Source organism: Biomphalaria glabrata, chromosome 13 (genome assembly GCF_947242115.1).
Source record: "Biomphalaria glabrata chromosome 13, xgBioGlab47.1, whole genome shotgun sequence".
Lineage (NCBI taxonomy): Eukaryota > Metazoa > Mollusca > Gastropoda > Planorbidae > Biomphalaria > Biomphalaria glabrata.
In genome coordinates, this window is record NC_074723.1 from 33920065 (window position 1) to 33945000 (window position 24936).

Genomic DNA, 24936 nt, shown 5'->3' on the forward strand with positions numbered 1-24936 from the left:
GAGACATTCGCGTCATCACGCCTACAACAAAAACAAGGCTGTGACACAATGGTCAGCAGGTCATCGTGGGGGCTAATTGCTGTATTATTTCTCAGGGAGTGGGAATGGACTAATTTGTAAAACATGTTTCATTTTGAAAATACCTCTATTTAAGTCAGTTTCATTGAACCTAGAGCCTGAAAAGAAGCTGATCTCAAAAACCCCTAAAACGATTTTCCTCAAAATTTAACAGTTGCTGAATATCGCAGAGAAAAGACTTACTAGCTCGTTGGCCACATCGGGACGTTTGACCGTTATAATTTTTCAAGTAAAACTGAAAGAAATTTAAATTAGGCAAGATATCTTGATGTAGGATTCTAGGTCTATATTTAACATTTATTTTAAAAATGATTATCGCATTCTTGAGAGGACTATTGCGTTCAGGAATTTCCGAATGTAAGGCTTTATTGATTAAGCAGCTGAATAAATAAATGATTGTGAAAATGTTTCGCATCCTTTTCTAAGTGCTAGATCTACGTGCTTACATTCAAAACCAATAGAGTAACCGATAGCAAAGACGAACAGACTCAAACACTCTTTTGTTCCCCTGGCAATCAAATCATTAAATAAGAACAATCTGGTATAAACTTTGTCACATGTAAATTATGAGTGAGTCTGGTGTGAATGTACACTTTGGTTTCTTATAGTTATAATGTTTTTTGCTTGGTGTAATGCACAAATTGTAAGACAAATTTCCTTACGGATAATAAAGATTATTATTATTATTATTATTATTATTATTATAAAGTGGATTAAATCTATACATCAAGAGGTCAATCTTCCCGGCCGCCAAATCCCTAGCTACGCCCCTCATCTGACAGTCTTTAATTTTTAAGAGAAAAAAAACAACAACGCTCTATAAGTTGCTTGAAGGAAGTATTGTCTTTTTTAAAATTTAGTTTTAAATGTTTTCTTTGTTTTATCTAACTTTTGTTAGTTACTAAGAAAAAAAAACAAGTTGCCATATACATTGTATAGCTTCGGTTTCTTTAAAAACAAATGTGTTTAGTTGCTATGTTAGTTATGCTCAGTATTAAAAAGTCAAAATGTGTTATGCACAATGTTTAAATCCCAATGTGATCTATTTTAACATTGTAACTATGCATTTTATGTGAACACTTCTGTGTCAAGGTATTCTGACGTCACCAACATGTCCTACTCAAGCGTATCATTGACCGCACACAAAGGGTAAGGGTACACCGGGATGTTACTTCGGCCTCTCAAGCTCTAGGGTTCTTATTGCACCTCTTTCTGTAGGCAGAGTTGGTATTCCTAGCCCGAAACTCCGATGGCCGAGCTGCTCAAAGAGACATTGGTACTTTGCCATGTTTTTTCGGAGTCTTTCTGGTTCACCTGAATGAAAAAAAAAATAATGCGAGACAGACATAACAAAATAAGCGAAATATTAAAGTTACTTATTCAAAATTAAGCTTACACATAGGGGATAAACCTCATACTTACTTTACCAAAATATCTCTCATTACTGTGTAATATATGTCCCTTTTTATATTAAATAATAAAAATAATTGTCACTAATTAAATACTTTATTGGTTAATTTTTTTAAATTGATTTCTGTTTTGTTAGGGGCAATGAATAAATGTGGAGAGTTTTAACCTGATCCAAGAATTAAAATGAGGAGTTTCCCAAATAAGTGTTAGAAATGTGTTTTACATTAAATATCACGCAATTATTTCATGTCATGATTTCGAATGTCAAAATGCATGAATCCCCTCGGCTCCCAAATCCGTAGCTACGCCTTTGCCCAATGTGTCGTGGTTAACGGCACAGTTAACCAAATATAAAAATCTAAACCTGATGGAATTTAGGCTAGATTACTAAAAGAAAACTAAGAAATGTGCTAGGACTAGTATTTAAACATATTTTTTCAGGCATCACTGAAATCACGGTAGAATACTGAATAACCGGAAAGAAGCTAATCTCGCTCTCCTGTTTACAAGGAGATAGATCTGACCACTGGCGGATCCAGGGGGGGGGGCGGTAGGGGCGATCGCCCCCCCCACTCGGCCGACCCCCCCCCCTTCGGGAAAGGGGGGGGCGGACTAATTTTAGTATAGAATTCACACAATTTGTATACGAATTTATTACTTATGTTAATAATATATACTAATTATTTATATTTCAACCTATTTTTAGATTATTTCGCCCCCCCTTCTATTATTTTGGCCGATCTGGTAGGTTCGGGAGGGGGCGATGGCATCAATCCGCCCCCCCCCCACCATAAACTTTCGAGTGGGGGGGGGGCGGTCCTATTTATTTGTAGAAATCAAAGCTTGCTAACAGAATCAATTAAATATCTATATGATTAAAACTTTTTATTGGTATTTTAATCGGTCTTTATATTATGTCGTTCATCTTTGGCCGATTGGAAGGGGAGGAGCGAATACCTCTACTGCCCTTCCCATCTAAACCCTTTGAGTGGGGGGGGGCGGTCCTACTTTAATGGAGAAATCATAGTATGTGAACCAAATTAGTCGAATATCTATATAATATAAACAGGTGGAAGTGCGATACATGCAATCACCTTCCCCCCATCGGACAAACCAATACTTTTTCTTTTTGTATTATAGTAAGAAATTACAAAATTTAAAAAATCTGTCACTAATATAATTTATATATGCTATAAAGTAAATTCTTATATTGAGTCGCCCAACCTCTATTCTTTAATTCAAAATGCAATCGTTAGCAGAAATTATAAAAAGGAGGGAGGATTAACCGTTTTCATTTTACCGCCCTTCCCCTTTCCAGACAGAGTTTGTGTAATTTCACATGAATTTATCATAACTATTTTAAGAAAGACTTTGCTTTGGAAAAGTTATAATTCAAACGAAATTTTTAAATATAACAGTCACGGTTGAGATGAGTTCAAAAGCCAGATAATCTTTTCCTAGTCGACTTTTTCCAACCTTTACTCTATCTCATATTTTTCTAGTTAAATAAATTTAGGACTATAACTCACAATTTATGCTTACATTTTATTGAATATTATTAATCGAATTTTTTTTTTCGGCGGCGATCCTCAAAGCCTTAATCTAAATATGTTGGGTATCTTATCTTTTCAAAGAACAAATCGGTTGTATTTGCAATGTATTAAGGGACTATAAATTCATATTAGAATATTTTTCCACATTATTCAAAAGGTCATTTATAATAGAATGAATAATGAGCTGTAGGTCCGAAGAATGCGTTACTGCAGTGAAGAATGCAAGAAAACGCTTTTGGAGTCGGGGCATCGCCCCGAACCCCACTAATAAGTAATGAGCTGTAGATATCAGGAAAATGCGTTTCAGCCGTGAAAAATGCAAGGAAACGTTTTTGGCGTCGGGGCTCACTGATAAACAATGAGCTGTAGGTGTTAGGAGAATGCGTTTCTGCCGTGAAAAATGCAAGAAAACGCTTTTTGCGTCGGGGTGAAGCCCCGAACCCCACTGATAAACAATGAGCTGTAGATGTCAGGAGAATGCGTTTCTGCAGTGAAAAATGCAAGAAAACGCTTATGGCGTCGGGGCTTCGCCCCGAACCCAACTAATAAGTAATAAGCTGTAGATATCAGGAGAATGCGTTTCTGCCGTGAAAAATGCAAGAAAACGCTTTTTGCGTCGGGACGAAGCCTCGAACCCCACTGATAAACAATGAGCTGTAGATGTCAGGAGAATGCGTTTCTGCAGTGAAAAATGCAAGAATACGGTTTTGGCGTCGGGGCTTCGCCCCGAAACCCACTAATATGTAATAAGCTGCATATGTCAGGAGAATGCGTTTCTGCAGTGAAAAATGCAAGAAAACGCTTTTTGCGTCGGGGCGAAGAAAACTTACAGCGCTTTCCCAGACCCCCAAGCGTGCAAGAGAAAGGCCTCAACATGACTGTTTTTTTCCTGTTTTTTTCGCCGAAGATTGAGAAACAGTCTTATTTTATTCTCATATATCGAATATGTATATATATATATAGGGTTAGGGTTTACTGGGCGTTAGGGTTAGGGTTTGGAAAAAAATCGCCCCCCCCACTCCAAAGTTCTGGATCCGCCAGTGGATCTGACCCAGAAAACTACAGACCACTCGCCAGCATCCAAATAAAATACTAGAACACATAGCAAATATGTAGTGACATGTTAATAAATCAACATGATGATTTTACTTCAGACCAACATGACTTTAGGAAATATGGAAGATATGAAACTCAAGTCACACGTATAAATGTGTAGCACAATAATGAGCAAAAAAAAAAGATATTTTTTAGACTTTTCTAAGGAATTGTCAAATGTGACAACACTATCTAGCTTAGAAAAATATAATCAATCGGTATAACTTGTCCAACTTAGAAAAAAAAAATCTGAATTTTCTGATCGGGAGAGAACTAACTGTAATATATATATAAAATAATATAAGTATCATCTCTTCTGAAGTAACGTCTGCACTCAACACTCAACATATGGTGTGTATCTCTATCATTGGCGGATAAATATATATATATATATATATATATAAATATATATATATATATATATATATATATATATATATATATATATATATATATATATATACAAGGCCGGTCTTACAGTTTGCGGGGCCCTATGCGAAACGGATTGCGCGGGGGTTAGGGGCATAATTTGGGTTGTGATAAGAATAATAAGTTAAAATTAAGATTTTGTATTAGAAAATAAATTCGTCTTTGCATTGTATTCATACTTTACTAAGAACAAAATCTCTGTCAAATTAACCTTACGAGCCATCTACAGTACATAGTAGTTATCCAACTAAAAATTCGCATCGCACGGGGCCTATGAAAGTGCGGGGCCGCTTAGGTTGCAGTGGTCTAAGACCGGCCATGTATATATATATATATATATATATATATGTATATGTTCAAAGAGAGGGTGTGGCCAGCACAACGACCAACCGCTTAAATTTTTCCCAACTTAGGTACCACTAGAGTTAGATAGACTCAAGGCGCACTAATAATCGTGAAATGAAAAAGAATCCCAGGCTTTGAACCCTATTGCATTCGTTTTGGAAGCCAGGGGTTTTTTTAGCCACATAAATTAAAAAAGAACCATTTTGGTCTACAGATAGTCAGATATAGAACAGTGGAGATTCCCAATTATGGTGAATTATCATAAATCATCATCATCATCAAACTCCATTAGAGTGAGGGCTTGAGAGGCTCAAATCCTCTCTTGTAAAAGCCCTGGACAGAAACCCTGCTGTCATGCGTAGTGCATAAATGTCGACATACAGGTCGAGAATTTTGGGTTTCCCAGACCTGTCGAGACGGAGATCAGCAAGTCTGGGGCAGTCAAACAGAATATGAGGCACGGTTTCCTCTTCTTTCCCGCAGCGGGGGCACCGTGAATCAAAATTTGGCCATAGCCGCGAGAAATATGAGCCAACAGGACATGCGCTCCCAGACTCCACGGGCTTTTTGGGACTTGTCCCAGCACTCAAACCACTTTTCCATTTCTGTTTTTGTATTATAGCCAGGGCTTGATGAAAGCTTACAGCCTGATCAGTGGGTGGAATTTGCCCTCCCTGGTGGGCCAAAGAGTCTGCAATTGTGTTGCCAGTCACACCTATGTGACTCGGTACCCACTGCATAATTACAGGGGTGCCATAGCGTTGTTTAATGTTATGTGAAGCCATGATGACAGTGTTGATATTGGGGGGCCATGGTCCGGGGCTTTGCAAAGCCTTTAGTACAGATTTTGAGTCAGTGACCACAACAATCTGTGTTGCCCTCAAATGTCCCTCGCCGAGTTGAGAGTCAATGACTTTTAAGGCTTCACAGACTGCCATGGTCTCCGCATCAAAACTGCCAACACTACCACATGGTCCAAAGATTTTGACTGTGTAAGAGCCAAGAAAGTCAATGTAGGCTCCATAGCCTGCTCTTCCAGAATCTATTGATGCCGACCTATCAGTGTATGCAAAAATAGCACTGGGCTTGAAGGTATTAATGGTCTCCAGAGCTAGAGTTTGAAGGTCGTTAGATGAACGGCTTTGCTTAGTGGCATTAGGGTCTACTAATTTAAAGCGTATGTCTGGGGTCGTTGGGCGACACCAAGGGGGAAGGGGATGAAAGCGTTGAATGTTTTGTCGGTTGGTGGAGAGGCCAGCTTCATCAGATAGTCTAGTGGCATGATGTTTAAAAGACTGCATCTGGATACGTCTTCTGCATCTCCAACCATCCACTAGTTTTCCAGCTGGGAGGTATTCATCCAGCCTTTTATACCGCTCATAGCAGGTCAGTACTGACCTTTCCCTCCTAAGGTTTAGTGGACCTATATTAGCCATTATTTCAGCCGCATTTACTGGACTTGTTCTAAAGGTTCCACAGACAAATCTTAGTGCTTGGGACTGTATTTTATCAAGTTGTTCAAGAGCAGTCCTAGAGCCATAAATTTGCACAGGTATCATAAATAGCTATTTTGAATTCTTACTGTGAGTTTTTAGCTTCCCATGTACAGCGTAGAACTGGCTAGAGGTGGCTAGTATTGTCAATCTAGTGTACATAATGTAAAGCAGTAGAGGTCTGAAGTTCCAGATGGGTAAACAGCCAAAGAAAGATGGCCCCTTTCTGCTGGCTTAGATAATCTATCTTGCTCATCCACCACCAAAACGAAAGCTGCCTTGTCCTGCAATATATGTGGACGGGAGTGTCTCTCCAAAATAGGGCTCCACAGCCATATGAAAAGTGTTCGAGATGAACCATAGTCGCTTAAAAACTGAAGGAGGCCAATGAATATAAATATATCTCTCCATTTCGTAGCATTCTTACAGATTTATTTTGTCTCTTTTTAATATAAACATACCGGACTTTTAATAATAAACAGATTGGGTTAGAAAGAAGGTAATACCTCGTTGTTAGCATAGTTACTGCAATGTTCAAAAATAAACTTCTTGATCTTTATGAGCTATTATTACAAAGCTTATATCAAACTCTGTCTGGTACAAAAAAGTGAACACGTTATTTATTCCACACACATTCTCGGATCAAGTTGAAATTTCGCACAATTATTCATTGACAAAGATAAGACATGAATCAATAAACAAAAGTAGCCAATTAGACATCAATTATTTGTATTTCATTAGTTTATATAATAGCAACAAGGGAAACTAATATTTCAAAATTTCCAGTTATATCTAAATTTGTTGGGGTTAGACCCCTTAAATTATTTTTAACGATCATATTGTAATACAAGTCTCATTTCCAAAATGTCATATTTTAAAGCACAGCAGAGAGAGAACATAGAAATGGTAGTCCAAAGAAAAACTGGCTGCACAACGTCAAATAATACATTGCTTGATATCCTGCTAATAGCAGTTGCTGACAGTGGAAAGTGAAGGGTTTTGGTTCGAGCATCCCAACAACTAAAAAAAAAAAAAAGATTTTGTGAAACATGTTTTGTTGTTATTGGTGACCCCCTCCCCCGCATGAAAATGTGTTGGTTAAATATAATGTATTTTGTACTTAAATTAGCAAGAATTTAAAAACAAGATTTTTTTCTTTAGGAAGTTTTTATTTTATGTAATTGTATCAAATTGCTTGGATTAGGTATTATTGAATTTGAAATAGATCTAGACTCTAGACTAACAATTATAAATCTGTGCGACTAAAAATATTTTAACTTATCTTTTCATTTAGAGCATGCTTTTAGCTTTCTAAATACACTATGACTCTATCACTTGCCTTAATGGGCGTAGCCAGAATTCTTTTTCGGGAGAGGGGTTGGGGGGGGGATTTCTTATGTCCCATCCCCCACCAGCCCAAAATAATTATATATATATATATATATATATATATATATATATATATATATATGTACGCATACGTTTGTGTGTGTACTTAATAAAACTTTATTACATTCTGACTCTATTATTGTTTTAAAACAATCTGTTTTTAAATTGAATATCCTCATACCTAATAGCTTACAACATTTTTCTCGATAAAACACCACTAAATTTACAATTTACAATTTAGTTAATCATTGCCAATGGATCCCGTGAAATTGGGGGTCGCTGGGAGCCTAATGGGCGGTAGGGGGCACAATTTTGGGGCATAAAAATGGGACGTAGAGTTGTAATAAAAAAAAATACGGGGTGCGCCGAAACAAAACAAATAACAAATTCTTCATTCATTCAACTGTTGTTTAAAAAAATGATAAGCTACATGTATGTTCAACTCTATTTGTAGACTCGTGATCAGTGGATTTCAAAAGAGAGTTGGATTGCTCGTTGTGTTAAGCTTTTTAATACAATTTTGGAATAAAACAAAAAAAAAAAAACAGGAAGAGTTGTTGGTTGTTGTTGACTCAAGAAAGCTTTAAAAAAAATATTATTTTACATGGTAAGTATCTAGCTCAAATGAATGCAACCAACCTCCGGCTGCCCGGGTAGACTTTCGTTGATTAGACCAGTTTCACTTTTATTGAGATATTAAATGTAGTTTAAAGAGTTTTTACAATCTCACATAACTTGTTTGTTGACAAATGAACTACTGCCTGAGGACATCGATATCTATTTAATTCACCTACCAATGCTCTATGAAGAAATGACTATTCGCTTCTAGGATGTATTAAATTTAAAACAATTAAATATAAATGATAATTTTTAAACCTTTGTTAGCCTACTGATGTCCAAATTGAGTTGCAGGGAAAAAAAATAGATTTACAAAATCATGTCTTCACTAAAAATAATGTTAATATCTAAGTGTCCTTGCTAGAATCTAGTGCATTTAGCAATAATAATAAATTCATAATTAAACCTGAAATAGTAGGCCCTATTATTCAAAACTTAAAAAGGGACTATGATCTAGATTTTATACGAAAGTCATAGCAATGAGATTAATTTTAATGTGTAATTACTGCAAGTTGTTTGACATAATTTTTGAATAATAGTTATAAAATTAACTATCTGTTTGGGCAGCATGAAAATTAATTTAAAAAAAATGAAATTTTATACAAATTTGCCTTCTCACACTTCTTTATTGGTATATTTCCTAGAAGAAGGCATTGGTGGATTTTTTTTTAAGAAAAAATACGAAAAGGGGGAAGTAGGCTGAAAAAGTTAAAGTCCACTGATCTATACTAACTATAAAAAAGCATTTAGAAAAAAAAAATAAAAAAAGGGTTGGGGGATGAACGGAATTCGAACTCATAGCTCAAGGCTTCTCAAGCCAACACGGTAACAACTCTGCTAATGGAGAGTCTATGAAGATGGAAGAGTGTATAATATCTTTTGTTCCTATACTTTCGACCTATTTATCATGTTTTGTTCACTAAGACTCAGGTAGAGACCTATAAAGGAGACTAAATTAGCTTAAACAACCACTTCAGCCAAGTACAATTTCTTTCCCTTGTTTGAGATGCCAAAACACAAATAATTGATTACCTACAGTTAATAAAATTATTGTTGTTGTTTTTTTAAATTGATTATTGTGTTGTCAAGTAAAAAGAGTTATCTGTGCAAAATTTCAGCTTGATCCAACATTGGGCGACGGAGAAACAACCAGTACAAACTTTTGGTCAGACAGATAGACCCACCGACCGACAGACAGACAGACAGAGTGAGTTCATATAAGCTTTGTATAACATTTTGGCGAGACAGACACAGACATATATTGAGTTGATATAAGCTTAGTTTACAAAATGGGTCCTCGACAAGAGGTCTAAGAACTAAGCTAATCTTTTGGAGGACCGAGCAATTTACAAACGTATGTACGCTATCTTCATATCAATAGTTCCTAGTGCGCACACACACACGCACACACACACACGCGCACACGCAATCTTGGCCAGTGCTACTTTTATCTCTGTTACACTTAATTTGACATGCGTATTATCAAGTCTCACTCCTCTTGAATGCGATTTTGTTTGGACATATCTCTTACTCTGAAAAAAAAAAAGTGAATTTTGGACGAAACGTAAAAGTCAGGAAAACGCTAGGCGCCGGGGCTCACCCGGGCCCCCTTACCGATTTAAGAGCTAATCAGCTGCCCCTCCAATACTATGACCATAAAGAATTTTATTTTCTAATCTACAGAAAACTTTATATCCACAAACGTATTTTTTTATGATTGAAACCAAAAAAAAAAGGGGATTAGCTTCAATGAACATTTATTTCTTTAATTTGTATTTCAAACGTAATGGAAATATATGTTATGAAAAACGCGTAAATTGTGTTTTAAGTGTGTATCTATAACTGTTGGTCATTATCTTTACTCCCATTACATCCTTAACACCCTTCATGACGCCACTTCAGGAGCATAAAGCCCTTTCCCCAATCCCCAGTTAGCGCTAAGGATGCCAGAATTTTTAATTATTTTTTTGGTTGGGGGAGGGAAAGCCACAGATTAAATTTTGGTAAGCCCTGTGCTAAGGTTTTTATCAATTATTAGGTTCTAAATAAAAAAGGGAACTCCAAAAAAACTCCTTTCCGCTCTCTCTCTCTCTCTCTCTCCCCCTCTCTCTAGATCCGGGGTTCTCAGCCTGTGGGTCGCGACTCCATTGGGGGTCGATTGACCATTTGCCAGGGGTGGCCTAGGACCATCGAAACTATGGATTGTTATTATCTATTCTTCTATTGCTGTATGTGTGTGTGGGGGGGGGGATTGTAAAAAGGGGTCGCCGAACTTAAAAGGTTGAGAACCGCTGCTCTAGAGAGATAAAAAGTAATTAGATTAAGTATATGAGCTGTGGAACAACGATTTTATTTATAATGTGTCTACGCGTGTTTTCGCCCCCCCTCTTTTCCCTCTTTTTTTTTCCTGGACTATTCCCAGAGTGATCCTTCCTTTAATTCTTGTTTAAACTGTTAAGGGAAGATAAGAATTATATATATAGATAATGGGTTTACCCATTGCTTACAAAATATATAGTGTTGATTAGAAGTTGTGTTTTTATTTTGAAAAGCACAAATTTTTAGACAACTAATAATTTGTCGTCAATCACTATTTCCATGAATAGTTGAGCAATGGTATTTATATTTTGATAATATTAAACTTTTATTCTTTTTTTTCATTTCCTCCTCACAGTTAGTTAAATTTCTTTGAAAAGATCTTTAATACTTTAAGTGAAGTTGTAATCCATCTTTTCGCTATTTAAATCTTTCTCTCCTAATTAGCGATAATATCTTGTTTCGACCCCATTAGATTAAATTAATGTTTGGTTTTATTATCGTTAATTCGTGTTATATAAAAAGATGCGTTCCCCAATTTATATATATCAAACGTAACGTTTTATGATTACAAACAAAGATGTTATTGAAGTTTAATAATAATAGGGTAGACTAGAAATGTGAAAAATGAACAATTCTCTCAGAATGTGGAAAATGAACAATTCTCTCAGAATGTGGAAAATGAACAATTCTCTCAGAATGTGGAAAATGAACAATTCTCTCAGAATGTGGAAAATGAACAATTCTCTCGGAATGTGAAAAATGAACAATTCTCTCAGAATGTGGAAAATGAACAATTCTCTCAGAATGTGGAAAATGAACAATTCTCTCAGAATGTGGAAAATGAACAATTCTCTCAGAATGTGAAAAATGAACAATTCTCTCAGAATGTGGAAAATGAACAATTCTCTCAGAATGTGGAAAATGAACAATTCTCTCAGAATGTGGAAAATGATTATGGAGATAAAGAGTTAAAGTTCGTCGAGAAAAATATGCTAATTTTATACTACGAAAAGATCTCATCTTAAAAATTACAGACGTTTCTTCAAAAATGAGGACAATTACGCTCTACGCCCTACGCGTTTCCATGTGTTAATCAAGTGCATTAATTTGAGACATTAAAGTCTCGTCATTAGAGCTAATTCATGTTCCCTGTTACATGTTCTTGTCTAGAACTATTTCTACACCACGCAAGTCTATGCATTATATTCAAAGTAAATATACCATATATAGTTTTATGTTATTATTTACACTAAAACAAAAATAAACATTTTAGTAAATATTTTGTATTGCTACATTTTTAGATGACTCAAGAAGAAAGAATGAAGGTATTCAAAGTCATGATTACGCTATGCCTGCTTATACTAGGCGCAGCGTTATTTGCGTTTATATTTTTACGTACAAGCACCGACTCTTCTACAACTAACAATAGAATAGTAATGTCGACCATGTTTGTAACATCCGACTACAGACCTGACATCAAGCCAACGGGCAGTACGGACTTTCATTGCAATGCAGGCAAGCACATAGAGCAGACAGAGACAGGGTTTGTGTGTGTCCCATGCCCACCTGGAATGTTCAACCCACACAATAACCACACGTACATCTCCTGTTTCAAATGCACTACACCTATTGATGACGAGAAAGAGGTCGAGCTGAAAGCCTGTACACTGACCAGTGACACGGAAATCGGCTGTAGAGAAGGTTATTTCAGAAAGGTGATGGGACTGCATGAAGCTTCCTGCAACCGATGCTCAAATTGCAAAGGAAAGCTGATATTAAGTAAATGTTCAAGATTCAAAGACACTTGGTGTATAACCTTTGATCTTCAGTAAAAGTATTTGTTTAATTATCAGTACTTACGTTTGTATTAGCTTTGGGTACATATGTAGATATGCTATAATTTTAAATATCATGTGATATGGACTCTTACTCTCGGTAATTATTCACCTCGTTCAAATAGTATAATCATGTTGCTCATTTGTATTTCACTATCCTGTTATGATTAAACTTTAGTTACTTTTGTGTTTGCCATCAGAAAATGTTAAAATTGTTATTGAATACCAGGTGAATACATGCTCTTTTTTATAATAAGTGTATAAGTTTATAAGTTTATACATCCAAAGATCAGTGTAGTTTAATAGAAGTCAAATTAGCGTTGGCCTCGTCAATTAGTAGAGAAAGAGTTAAGTAACTAGAATTATTCGTTTTTAATGCGTAATTGTTTTAACAATAGAAGAACGTCAAGAAATGAGAAAAAAAATAAAGCTTTATAATTATAAAATGGCATTTAATAATATTAACCTAAACAATTTATTGTACATCATATGTATATGACATGTAATCAAGAGTTTTTGTTTTTCTTTTTTTTATTTTAAATGTTATGTTCTATTGTAATTGTATTATTTAATACATCATTTATTTACATGACTACACGGCGCTAAATTATTGTTTATATCCACTATATTCATTATTTTGTCAGCTTTAAATATAAATTGAAAGTTGTTTTTTTTTTTTGAAGTGGGAAATAGTTAGTAATAAATAAAAGGATATTCGTTTTATGGTATTACTTATTTGAGAGAAAAAGCAGGCTTATCTGCTGGCTGCAGCAGGCCAAAATTGCTCTTGCCATGTATGAGGCCTTATTTTAAAGCGAGGATTGGACTTAAATTTCATAGGAAAGGAGATATGTGGGAAGCGTGGTCAAGAGCCTAAATGCGCTTTAACTTGGCTTGGCTTGGCTACCTAGATGGGGGCTCGAGGTTCGACACCGACTCGGGCAGAGTTGTGTTTACTTTACGGAAAACCAACTCCTAGATAACCCCTGCCCCCACTGGTCCACAAATGACATTGGACCAAAGAGCTCTGAGCATGCTATAAGCATGAAAGTAGCGCTATATAAGGCTATTATCTATTCACGTAAGCCTATAGAGTGTTCTGCTTCTATTATCTGGAAACATATAAGGTGTTCTGGGTCTATCACTACAGGCTTTCCTTTAGCTAGTAATGCTTCTATCACTACAGGCTTTCCTTTAGCTAGTAATGCTTCTATCACTACAGGCTTTCCTTTAGCTAGTCCTGCTTCTATCACTACAGGCTTTCCTTTAGCTAGTCCTGCTTCTATCACTACAGGCTTTCCTTTAGCTAGTCCTGCTTCTATCACTACAGGCTTTCCTTTAGCTAGTCCTGCTTCTATCACTACAGGCTTTCCTTTAGCTAGTCCTGCTTCTATCACTACAGGCTTTCCTTTAGCTAGTCCTGCTTCTATCACTACAGGCTTTCCTTTAGCTAGCCCTGCTTCTATCACTACAGGCTTTCCTTTAGCTAGCCCTGCTTCTATCACTACAGGCTTTCCTTTAGCTAGCCCTGCTTCTATCACTACAGGCTTTCCTTTAGCTAGTCCTGCTTCTATCACTACAGGCTTTCCTTTAGCTAGTCCTGCTTCTATCACTACAGGCTTTCCTTTAGCTAGTCCTGCTTCTATCACTACAGGCTTTCCTTTAGCTAGTCCTGCTTCTATCACTACAGGCTTTCCATTAGCTAGTCCTGCTTCTATCACTACAGGCTTTCCTTTAGCTAGTCCTGCTTCTATCACTACAGGCTTTCCTTTAGCTAGTCCTGCTTCTATCACTACAGGCTTTCCTTTAGCTAGTCCTGCTTCTATCACTACAGGCTTTCCTTTAGCTAGCCCTGCTTCTATCACTACAGGCTTTCCTTTAGCTAGCCCTGCTTCTATCACTACAGGCTTTCCTTTAGCTAGCCCTGCTTCTATCACTACAGGCTTTCCTTTAGCTAGCCCTGCTTCTATCACTACAGGCTTTCCTTTAGCTAGCCCTGCTTCTATCACTACAGGCTTTCCTTTAGCTAGCCCTGCTTCTATCACTACAGGCTTTCCTTTAGCTAGTCCTGCTTCTATCACTACAGGCTTTCCTTTAGCTAGTCCTGCTTCTATCACTACAGGCTTTCCTTTAGCTAGTCCTGCTTCTATCACTACAGGCTTTCCTTTAGCTAGTCCTGCTTCTATCACTACAGGCTTTCCTTTAGCTAGCCCTGCTTCTATCACTACAGGCTTTCCTTTAGCTAGCCCTGCTTCTATCACTACAGGCTTTCCTTTAGCTAGCCCTGCTTCTATCACTACAGGCTTTCCTTTAGCTAGCCCTGCTTCTATCACTACAGGCTTTCCTTTAGCTAGTCCTGCTTCTATCACTACAGGCTTTCCTTTAGCTAGTCCTGCTTCTATCACTACAGGCTTTCCTTTAGCTAGTCCTGCTTCTATCACTACAGGCTTTCCTTTAGCTAGTCCTGCTTCTATCACTACAGGCTTTCCTTTAGCTAGTCCTGCTTCTATCACTACAGGCTTTCCTTTAGCTAGTCCTGCTTCTATCACTACAGGCTTTCCTTTAGCTAGTCCTGCTTCTATCACTACAGGCTTTCCTTTAGCTAGTCCTGCTTCTATCACTACAGGCTTTCCTTTAGCTAGTCCTGCTTCTATCACTACAGGCTTTCCTTTAGCTAGTCCTGCTTCTATCACTACAGGCTTTCCTTTAGCTAGTCCTGCTTCTATCACTACAGGCTTTCCTTTAGCTAGTCCTGCTTCTATCACTACAGGCTTTCCTTTAGCTAGTCCTGCTTCTATCACTACAGGCTTTCCTTTAGCTAGTCCTGCTTCTATCACTACAGGCTTTCCTTTAGCTAGTCCTGCTTCTATCACTACAGGCTTTCCTTTAGCTAGTCCTGCTTCTATCACTACTCCTATTAATGATTATCCTTTTTTTTTACTACAGCTTTATATGTTAGAGTATGTAATAATCATTATTTTACACCACAACTACTCTTGTTGAGGAATATAGCTATCAGCCTCTTTTAATACATCTTCTAATGAAGCTATAAACAGAAAATGTGTAAATACCCTAAACACTATAAATGTTAAGACCCACAATAAAGATGTTTTTGTTTTTTTTGTTTTTTTTTGGATATTGTTGAAACACAAAAAAAGATGTTAAAATGAAATGGTGATTCCTTTAGGTACATCAATAGTTCGTTTCTCACAAAAATAAATACTTTATATTCACATAATTCATCGAATTCTATGTGTATAATTGGCATTCTAAATATAATGTGAGATTTGTTTAGATTAAGTTCATTTCTCTATATCAGTGCTTCTTTTTCGGGGTTTTAAAGCTATAACTAGATATCAAATGACGAAACGTTTTTTTTTTAAAATCGAGTAAATCCGTCTTCACAGTATTTTATATTAGACTAGACATATATTACCCGCGGCGCGCGGGTCTTAATTTGCGTATTACTGTCAATATAGTCACTGAGAATGTTTTGTAAACAATTAAACGAGAATAATAATGTTATAAGTAAAGCGAATGTGGAATGCGTAAATGTAAAAATAGTATGAATGGAGATATCAAAATAGCTAATCGACTTAATTCCATTTTTTTAAATAAAAACATTTGCTTGTAGGCCTACAAATATTTGATTAAAATTTGAAAAGACTAGACTTAATTTTGTATGTTCATGTGTTAAAGTATAAAGTAGATCTTGAGTTAGACATAAATCTAGATCTAGGCTAATCTAGAGTTAAATATTGGCTTTTAAAAAGTTCATTCTGCACTGCGTGAAGGTTTTGCTCTACGCGTGCGTGACCTTTTTAGTACGTGATTCATGAATAAATATATCTAAACAGGGCTTCACAGCTTTAGCGAACGAATGTATTAAAATTGCTTTAAAAAAAAACAAATTTGAGTGTTAATTTAATTAAATTATGAAATGAATGGACTATAATTAGTATGTTCATGTGTTAAATTATAAAACTATCTGTGCGAAGAGAAGTTATATCATCTTAGACTTGAATTAGAGTTTTAGGCCTAGGAATAGAGAGATGTGTAGCATTTCGGGCTTGGGTAATGTCAAACGAAAGAATGCATGCCAGGAAGTCAAAATTCGCAGATATAAAGAACGAATTTATGTAAAAATGATTTTGAAACACAAATTTGAAGCTTAATTTTATTAAATAATGAAATCAATAGACGATATCGAAAAACTGTCATGTATCAAAGTAAAAAAACTAACTGTGCAGAGTGTAGTTCTTAAAATTAGATCTAGGTCTAAATTCTTTCGATTTCTTCGGATGTTAACATGGTAAACATGGCCTAGATTTATAAGATACTATACTTTCATAGAGTCGGTCAACTTTTTATTTTGAGGGTCTTATGTTTGTTTTAGGGCTACAATACATACACTACGGTCTAAGTTAGTACCCAAGGAACATTTCTGCCAAGTTTGATTAAGATTGGTCAAACGGTTTTGATTTCTGTACGGCACATACATACATACATACATACATACATACATACATACATACATACATACATACATACATACATACAAACAAACAAACAAACATGCATACATACATACAAACAAACAAACATACATACATACATACAAAACATACATACATACATACATACATGCATACATACATACATACATACATAATACGTACACACATACATACATATGTTTTACTTTCTACTTTATAATATAGATATATAGTCTGGACGGGTAAACCCAGTCTCACACTCTACTTTCATTTTCGTGGCAAAATATACAAATAATGCTAAGGAAACATTCCCCATGCTTAACTTACATCCAATCCACTAGATCAGTAATACCCAAAACTAAGGCCCGCGGGTGGCGGGTAATATCCGGCTAGTAGAACTATATAATGCAATGCATCCAGACTATATTGGTGCAGTATCAGCTGCGACGGGCACGCAACGTCTGCAGAATTGAAGACTACCGCATCCGTAAACGACTCTTTCATGGTTAATTAAAGAAATGGGAGCGATCCATATGTGAACAATAAACAGCTTTAGGAACACCCTCAAAGCCTTCCTAATTGAGCCTGCCACCTTGGAGTCGGAAACACATGATAGAGCACCACGGTGATCCATGACTGAAATGACTGCGGATCACGTGAAACACATGATAGAGCACCACGGTGATCCATGACTGAAATGACTGCGGATCACGTGAAACACATGATAGAGCACCACGGTGATCCATGACTGAAATGACTGCGGATCACGTGAAACACATGATAGAGCACCACGGTGATCCATGACTGAAATGACTGCGGATCACGTGAAACACATGATAGAGCACCACGGTGATCCATGACTGAAATGACTGCGGATCACGTGAAACACATGATAGAGCACCACGGTGATCCATGACTGAAATGACTGCGGATCACGTGAAACACATGATAGAGCACCACGGTGATCCATGACTGAAATGACTGCGGATCACGTGAAACACATGATAGAGCACCACGGTGATCCATGACTGAAATGACTGCGGATCACGTGAAACACATGATAGAGCACCACGGTGATCCATGACTGAAATGACTGCGGATCACGTGAAACACATGATAGAGCACCACGGTGATCCATGACTGAAATGACTGCGGATCACGTGAAACACATGATAGAGCACCACGGTGATCCATGACTGAAATGACTGCGGATCACGTGAAACACATGATAGAGCACCACGGTGATCCATGACTGAAATGACTGCGGATCACGTGAAACACATGATAGAGCACCACGGTGATCCATGACTGAAATGACTGCGGATCACTTGAAATACATGATAGAGCACCACGGTGATCCATGACTGAAATGACTGCGGATCACTTGAAATACATCTCCACTCTTTCATCTTTAAGAACAGCTTTATTATTATATTGTTATAAACCTGGTGTTGGCACAAAAGGGGGTAGTGGTGTGTGTCTACTCAGCCGACGCAAATCGCCCCAGGCCAGCGCTAGACGAGCGGTCAACCGTGACGAGTTACGACGGTCAGCCGAGACGAGTGTCAACACGGCGGTTCGGGAAGGATCGACGTCGTGAACTTAGCTCAGGAGCGTCACATTAGTTGTAGTCATCTGACCACCTGGAAACGTCGAGCGGCGTTCTATCCGGTTCGAGGAGGCCAGTAGGGACCCTATATTAGAGAGGTGTCGCAGTCAAGACGGTCGAGAAAAGGGGCTCAATACAGCAAGGTTCAGAAAGGAGGTTCACGGCAGGGGTTCAGAGCCCGGTTCACTACACTCCGGTCGACTACAGCACAGTTCAGCGGTGTGGTTCTGTACGGAGCATTACGACGGTTCAGTGCGGAGTACTATCAAGTACAGTTGAGACGAACGGCGTCTTGATCTTGGTCTGCGATCGAATCCGACACAACGAGCCTAGTGCGTGAAGTCAGTCCTGAACTGTTGAACCCAGTGCAAGCCCGGAACGAGACGGAGAGGCCAGTGCAAGAGTTGATACGGCGGTACGGTGTTATCAGAGAGATATTTGTACAGTGTACGTGTTGCCAATTGTACAGTATTGGCTGTTATTTATTCAACTATTAAAGTGTTACGTTACTTTGGAGCCCTGAGTTGTCAAGTTCTTTCAGTTGGTGGTGTAAGGTGCAGTTTGCAGAGAGCCTGGATAGTGAGATTCCTAACAATATTATAAATACATAATGTAGTATTCCTTACTTTTTTGTAATATAATCCAATATTTCTTGTACTCCCAAACAAACTTTTGGAAAATGATGTGACATCCAGGTTCACAACCAAAAATAAATAACTGAAATGAAATAAATAAGATAGTATTTTTCAAAACATAGTTTACAGCCGCCATATCACTCTATAGTACTAGTACAGTACACTTTATTGCTCCACCTTGCCATGAAGAATGAAGTGCTTAGGTTTTACAAGTAAATGTTATCCCTATTCAAAACATACATCAATAAAAATGAGTTCAAATTATTAACGATTTAATGATATTCTATACATTTTATTGATATTTAAAAACTAAAGTACGGCTTACTGTATTAAACTATGTCTGGTGAAAATGTGCCTTTTCACCATATATGTGTTTTGTTGTATCGCTTGTTAAAGACTAACATTGCTCTAATAATTGTATTAAACAGTGAACTAGAATGTATTATGTCGATAGACGCCACAACTACAGCGATACGATTTAGTCATCTTCCTCTCGCAAAGATAAAATTTACCACTTTGCTGGTGGATCAGTTTATCTAAGAAAGGAACATCTTTGGCTACACAGAGAAGTTAGCTTCTATCCACGGCTACATTTATCTTACCTAAAATGATACAGATGTTACTTTAAAAAAGAAGATGATTACGTCCTAGGCGTCAAGCATTTAGTCATGCATATTAACCAATGGCATAAACTCTCCAGGTCACTGGTTTTCCTGGCTAGCTCAGGCAACCCATTCCATGTTCTAATAGCGCTAGGGAAGAAGGAGCTTTTGTACAAATTTGTCCTAGCATATGGAACTAGGAATGCGTTGTTATCTTTGTCTTTTTCTGAGTATTTTGTTATATTTTGCTTTTGTATTTGAAGATTATGGTTAAGTGTTTTATGTATAATTGTTACTTTACTTCTAAGTCTTCTATCCTGAAGGCTTTCAACATTTAGTGATTTTACTAAAGGTGTTACTCTAGTCAAATGTTAATATTTGTTTGTTATGAATCTCACTGCTCTATTTTGTGTTTGTTCAAGTTTCTTTATGTTTACTTGAGTTTAGGAGTCCGAAACAGAAGATGCATATTCTATTATTGGCCTAACCAAGGTTAAATAACATTTTAGTTTTATGTTCTCATTTGATTTATAGAAATTTCTTCAAATAAACCCTAATGCTTTGTTTGATTTTTTTTTATAGTTTTATCAATATGGGGATTCCATGGCAGTTTTTCATTTATTATAAGGACATGTAACCCAGGTAGATGTAAACTGTGGACATCTCTTATTAAAGCTACTCCTGAAACTGTACATACTATTTTTATTCACTGATACTTTTTAAATAGTAAAACAGCTCATTCTGTTGCTGTACACAAGGGCCGGCCCTAACAATTGCGGGACCCTATCCGACCAGGATGCGCGGGACCCACTCTATACAGGGATAAGGATAATAAATGAATATTAAGAGTTTGTATAAGAAAATAAAATCGTTTTTGCATTTTATTCATTCGTTACTACTTACAAAATCATGATCAAATTTTAAACACATCGTTTTTTTAAGAGATCGAGATAGATTTAGATCTATATTTATATTTTAGTGACTCTTGAAGTAAAAAAACAACAACAAATAATGGAACTTCCAGTTAGGATTAAAGATCGCCCTATTATTACATTTGTATTAAATGAAATCTGACAATGCCTTTTAAATCGAGCGTTGAATTGGTGTTTTCAATATTGAATGACACGCCAAAAGACACTTTTGTCTATTTTTTCATGGATATTTTCATAAGTTTTAAGGAGATCTAGATTAGCGCTGGGCCTATAAAAGTGCGGGGCCTACAAAAGTGCGGGGCCCACTGCGATAGCATAGATTCAAGTGGCCTAATGCGACCGTGGCTGTACTTAAAAGAAATTGAATACTTCATTTGTTTTTCGATGTTAGCATTCTTATAGAAAAATCTATCACTTCGATTTTTATAACTAAGCTTGTTATCCATGTTTCACGGTTTAAAAAGTGGATCTTTAAAACAAGAGGGTACTTTATCTGTTCCCCTCTGACTCAACTGTCTATTTATAAAGCTACTCTGTTGTTGGTTTTAAAAAAACAAAATCCTGTTGTTGTATTCTATTGTAATTCCATAATACTCGGCTATGTAATGGCGTTGCTGATACTAATGGGAGTTCTTGTTTAAAGGTAAAGATTTATTAATTTAATTTTGTACCTTTTAAGTAGGAATAACTTTTTAAAAAAAAAAAAGAGATAGCCTTACAGAAAGAATATTTAAAAAAAAGATTACCTTAAAGAAAGAGTATTCTAAAAAAGGTAATCTTACAGGAAAAGTACTATTAAAAACAATTCCCTTTCAGGAAGAGTACTTTAAAAAGTTTACCTTACAGAAAGAATACTTAATATAAGGATTACGTTACAGAAAGCGTACTTTAAAGAAAAAGGATGTCAAATTGATATTGTCTTAAATTGACAATAAGTATCATTGGACATCTATTCTTTCTAATGTCGATCAGCACATGTCTTTAGTCATCTGTAAGTTTACCCCGTCAGACTTGGCGAGTCTAAGCTTGCAAAGCTTGAAGAGCTGGACAAGTTCACGTAGCTTGGCAGCATCATAACAAATGATGGAGATACTAACAATGATGTAGCGTGCCGAATAGAAAAGGCAGGGAGCATTTTCCAAAGGCTGCAGCCTATTTGGACTAGCCAAGCCATTGGACTCGAGACAAAAATACACCTTCTCAACACAATCGTCATTCCAACTGCTTCATATGCATGTGAGACGTGGAAGTCATCTGTCAAAATTGAGAAAAGACTAAATAAGGCTCAACAGAGATGGCTGAGACGGATTTTGGGAGTCAGTTACACAGACCAGATCTCAAACAAGGAAATCCTATGCCGAACTTGGAGTAGAACACTTAGTGAGGTTGTGACTGAGCGTCGCATGAGGTTTGCGGGACATGTTCTACGTCAAAATGAATTACGCACACCAAGAGTTGCGATGACATGGAAGCCAAAACGAGGAAAGCGCAAACAGGGACGTCCTCGTATTACCTGGCGACACACCTTCATGGAGGACCTCAGAACAGTGGACACCAGGTGGGAGGAGGCTTCTGATATTGCCAATGACAGATCATTGTGGAGACATCTTGGTAATACTAGTTTTGAAAACAGCAATCTCTTAGAAAAGCACCTTTGGAAATGGGTTAATGTTAAGTCTATGTAGTGTGTCATTAGTACCAATATATTTTAATGGCAACTGAATCTGTGGAAACATGAAATTAGTAATAATTTTAACTTAGTGAGATTATTAAAGTCTTTTGGTTTGGAAATAGTATTTTAAATAATTTTAAAACTACAATATAGATTTTTATATGTTTATGTATGTGTGTATTTTTTTTTTTTTTGAAAAGGCAATACCTCAATTATAAAACTATATAATTTTTTAAAATTAAGTAAAAACATAAATAAATATACTCTTCATTAAATGTAAAATGACACTATAACTAGCAATGACAAATAACATGAATTTTAACAAATATTTTCTTTAAACCGGGTATTGAACCCGCGATTTTGACACCGAATTGTGTTTGAACGTATTCATTTTTTTAATCCAGCCAGCGAGAATTCATACTTTATTTTGTTTGGGGGGGGGGTATTGATAAAATCATTATCTGGACATGTAGAAATAATACTAAACCTATACGTCTCATTTAGATCTGATATTAAGATCTAGTCTAGATCTAGTTCTCCTTCTATATCTATATATACTATAATCATTTCTTATCTTATAAAATACAAACGTTACTACAAAAAGAAGATAACGTCCTAAGCGTCATGCATCTAGTCATGCATGCTAACCAATGACTTATATTACTGCCAAGTCACTGGTTTTCCTTGCTGGCTTAGGCAACACATTCCATGCTCTAATACCACTAGGAAAGAAGGAGCATTATAGATGTAAACTACAATAGATTTAAAAATAATAATACTAAAATTATTTAGTAAATTTTAGATGTTCTTTCAATAAATTGAAATTATTGTATAAGTACCAGGTGACCGAGCCTCCCTCGTTTGAATAATTTGTTGAGGAAAATATATGTACTTATTTTGGATCGGGTAAGGACTCCCAATTCGAACAGTTGCTTTCGTATTCTTTTAGTTCTAAATGTACATGGCGATTAGAAAAAAAAATCTCTTAATTTCCCACACACAACACGCCGGTATGGACTGTATAGAGGGACATCTTCTTGTAAGACAGTTACTCTGGCAGAGTTATGTTTAGTTATTGTGTTTTGCGAGTTTTATTAATTGTTTACACTGTAGTTGCGGAGAGCCGTGTAGGTGACTTTTACTTTGTTGACTAAGCTAATAGAGCCTACGATAAGATGGTGCGCAAATATTTAATTACGTTTTATTGATTCATTAAAAGATGTTCATGTCTGCAAAGAAATATTTTCATTCACAGTCGCAGCTGTAAGCTTAGTGACGTAAGCGGTGCTTTTTTTTTTCCTTTGACGTCAAAGGAAATTTTCATTCATAAAATAATCTATCCAAAATTAATTTTTCGATAATGAGACATTTTCAAACCGATGTAACGGTCGATCTCGAGTTTTCCCCTTGTGGCCAATGAGTTGAGAATTTTTTTCTCATTTATGTACATAAACCTTGAAACTTTAAAAAATCGTTAGAGCCGTTTTCAATATATATATATATATATATATATATATATATATATATATATATATATATATATATATATATATATATATACATTAAGACATACAAGAATTGCTCGATTAAGAGTATAGGATTTCGGTACACATTGGCTGACTACGCCAGTTTTTTTTTCTATGTCAAGCCAAATTTGCATTTATTTTGTTTTCTTTGAAAAATTGTAAATGTTAAACTAGAGTTTTCCCCATGTGGCTATGGAGCTAGTAATTCTTTTCTCAGCGATTTACAACAACTATCTAATTTCTAGGAAAATCGTTACATTTGTTTTTTTTGAGATCAGCGTCCGCCCACACTTTTGGAGTGACTTGAATAAAGGTATTTTAAATAAAGGCTTGTATTAAAAACATGAAATACTAGTTAAGTATGTTAAGTATATGTAAATATAAATAGCCTCAATTCGGAAGACATTTCCACATTAGGTTCAAAGTTGGAGGACATTTCTAAATAATTGTTAGAAAACATTACCCGTTAAATAATGCGTATTCTGACAGGTAGAATTAATAAGCGTACCTAAGATCATTAAAAAGAGTCCAAAAGTGTGGCATTTTTCAGTTCTACATACATATCATATTTAAAAAAATAGTATCTACAAAAAAAACAATTTTAGTTAAGTCTACATGAACACAAAAATATCTATTACAATTTAAATTTAGCAATTTAATTTCACATCGACACAATTTTCCTACATAATTACAGCAGTATCTTTACCAGTCTTTGACTCTGTTGTTTAATCCACTTCTCTACCCTAGAAATCTCTCACATTATTGACACAGAACTCGACTTAGTAACATCTAACTAACCTAACATAATGTCTTCACCGAGCAATTTATTTTCAGGAATTCATAACTATATATAGTGTTCTCCTAATAACGACGACAGACTCGTATCGTTTTACTGTCATA

General features: G+C 36.2%; 1 long non-coding RNA gene across 1 annotated transcript; it reads right to left on the minus strand.

The window, feature by feature from the left end:
- Positions 1-168: 168 nt before the first annotated feature.
- On the minus strand, positions 169-24883 carry LOC129922443 (uncharacterized). The gene is made up of 3 exons (XR_008774431.1): positions 24743-24883; positions 19296-19386; positions 169-1392 (listed from the first exon to the last, which is right to left on the minus strand). It is a non-coding gene; the product is annotated as an uncharacterized LOC129922443 (long non-coding RNA).
- Positions 24884-24936: the final 53 nt, after the last annotated feature.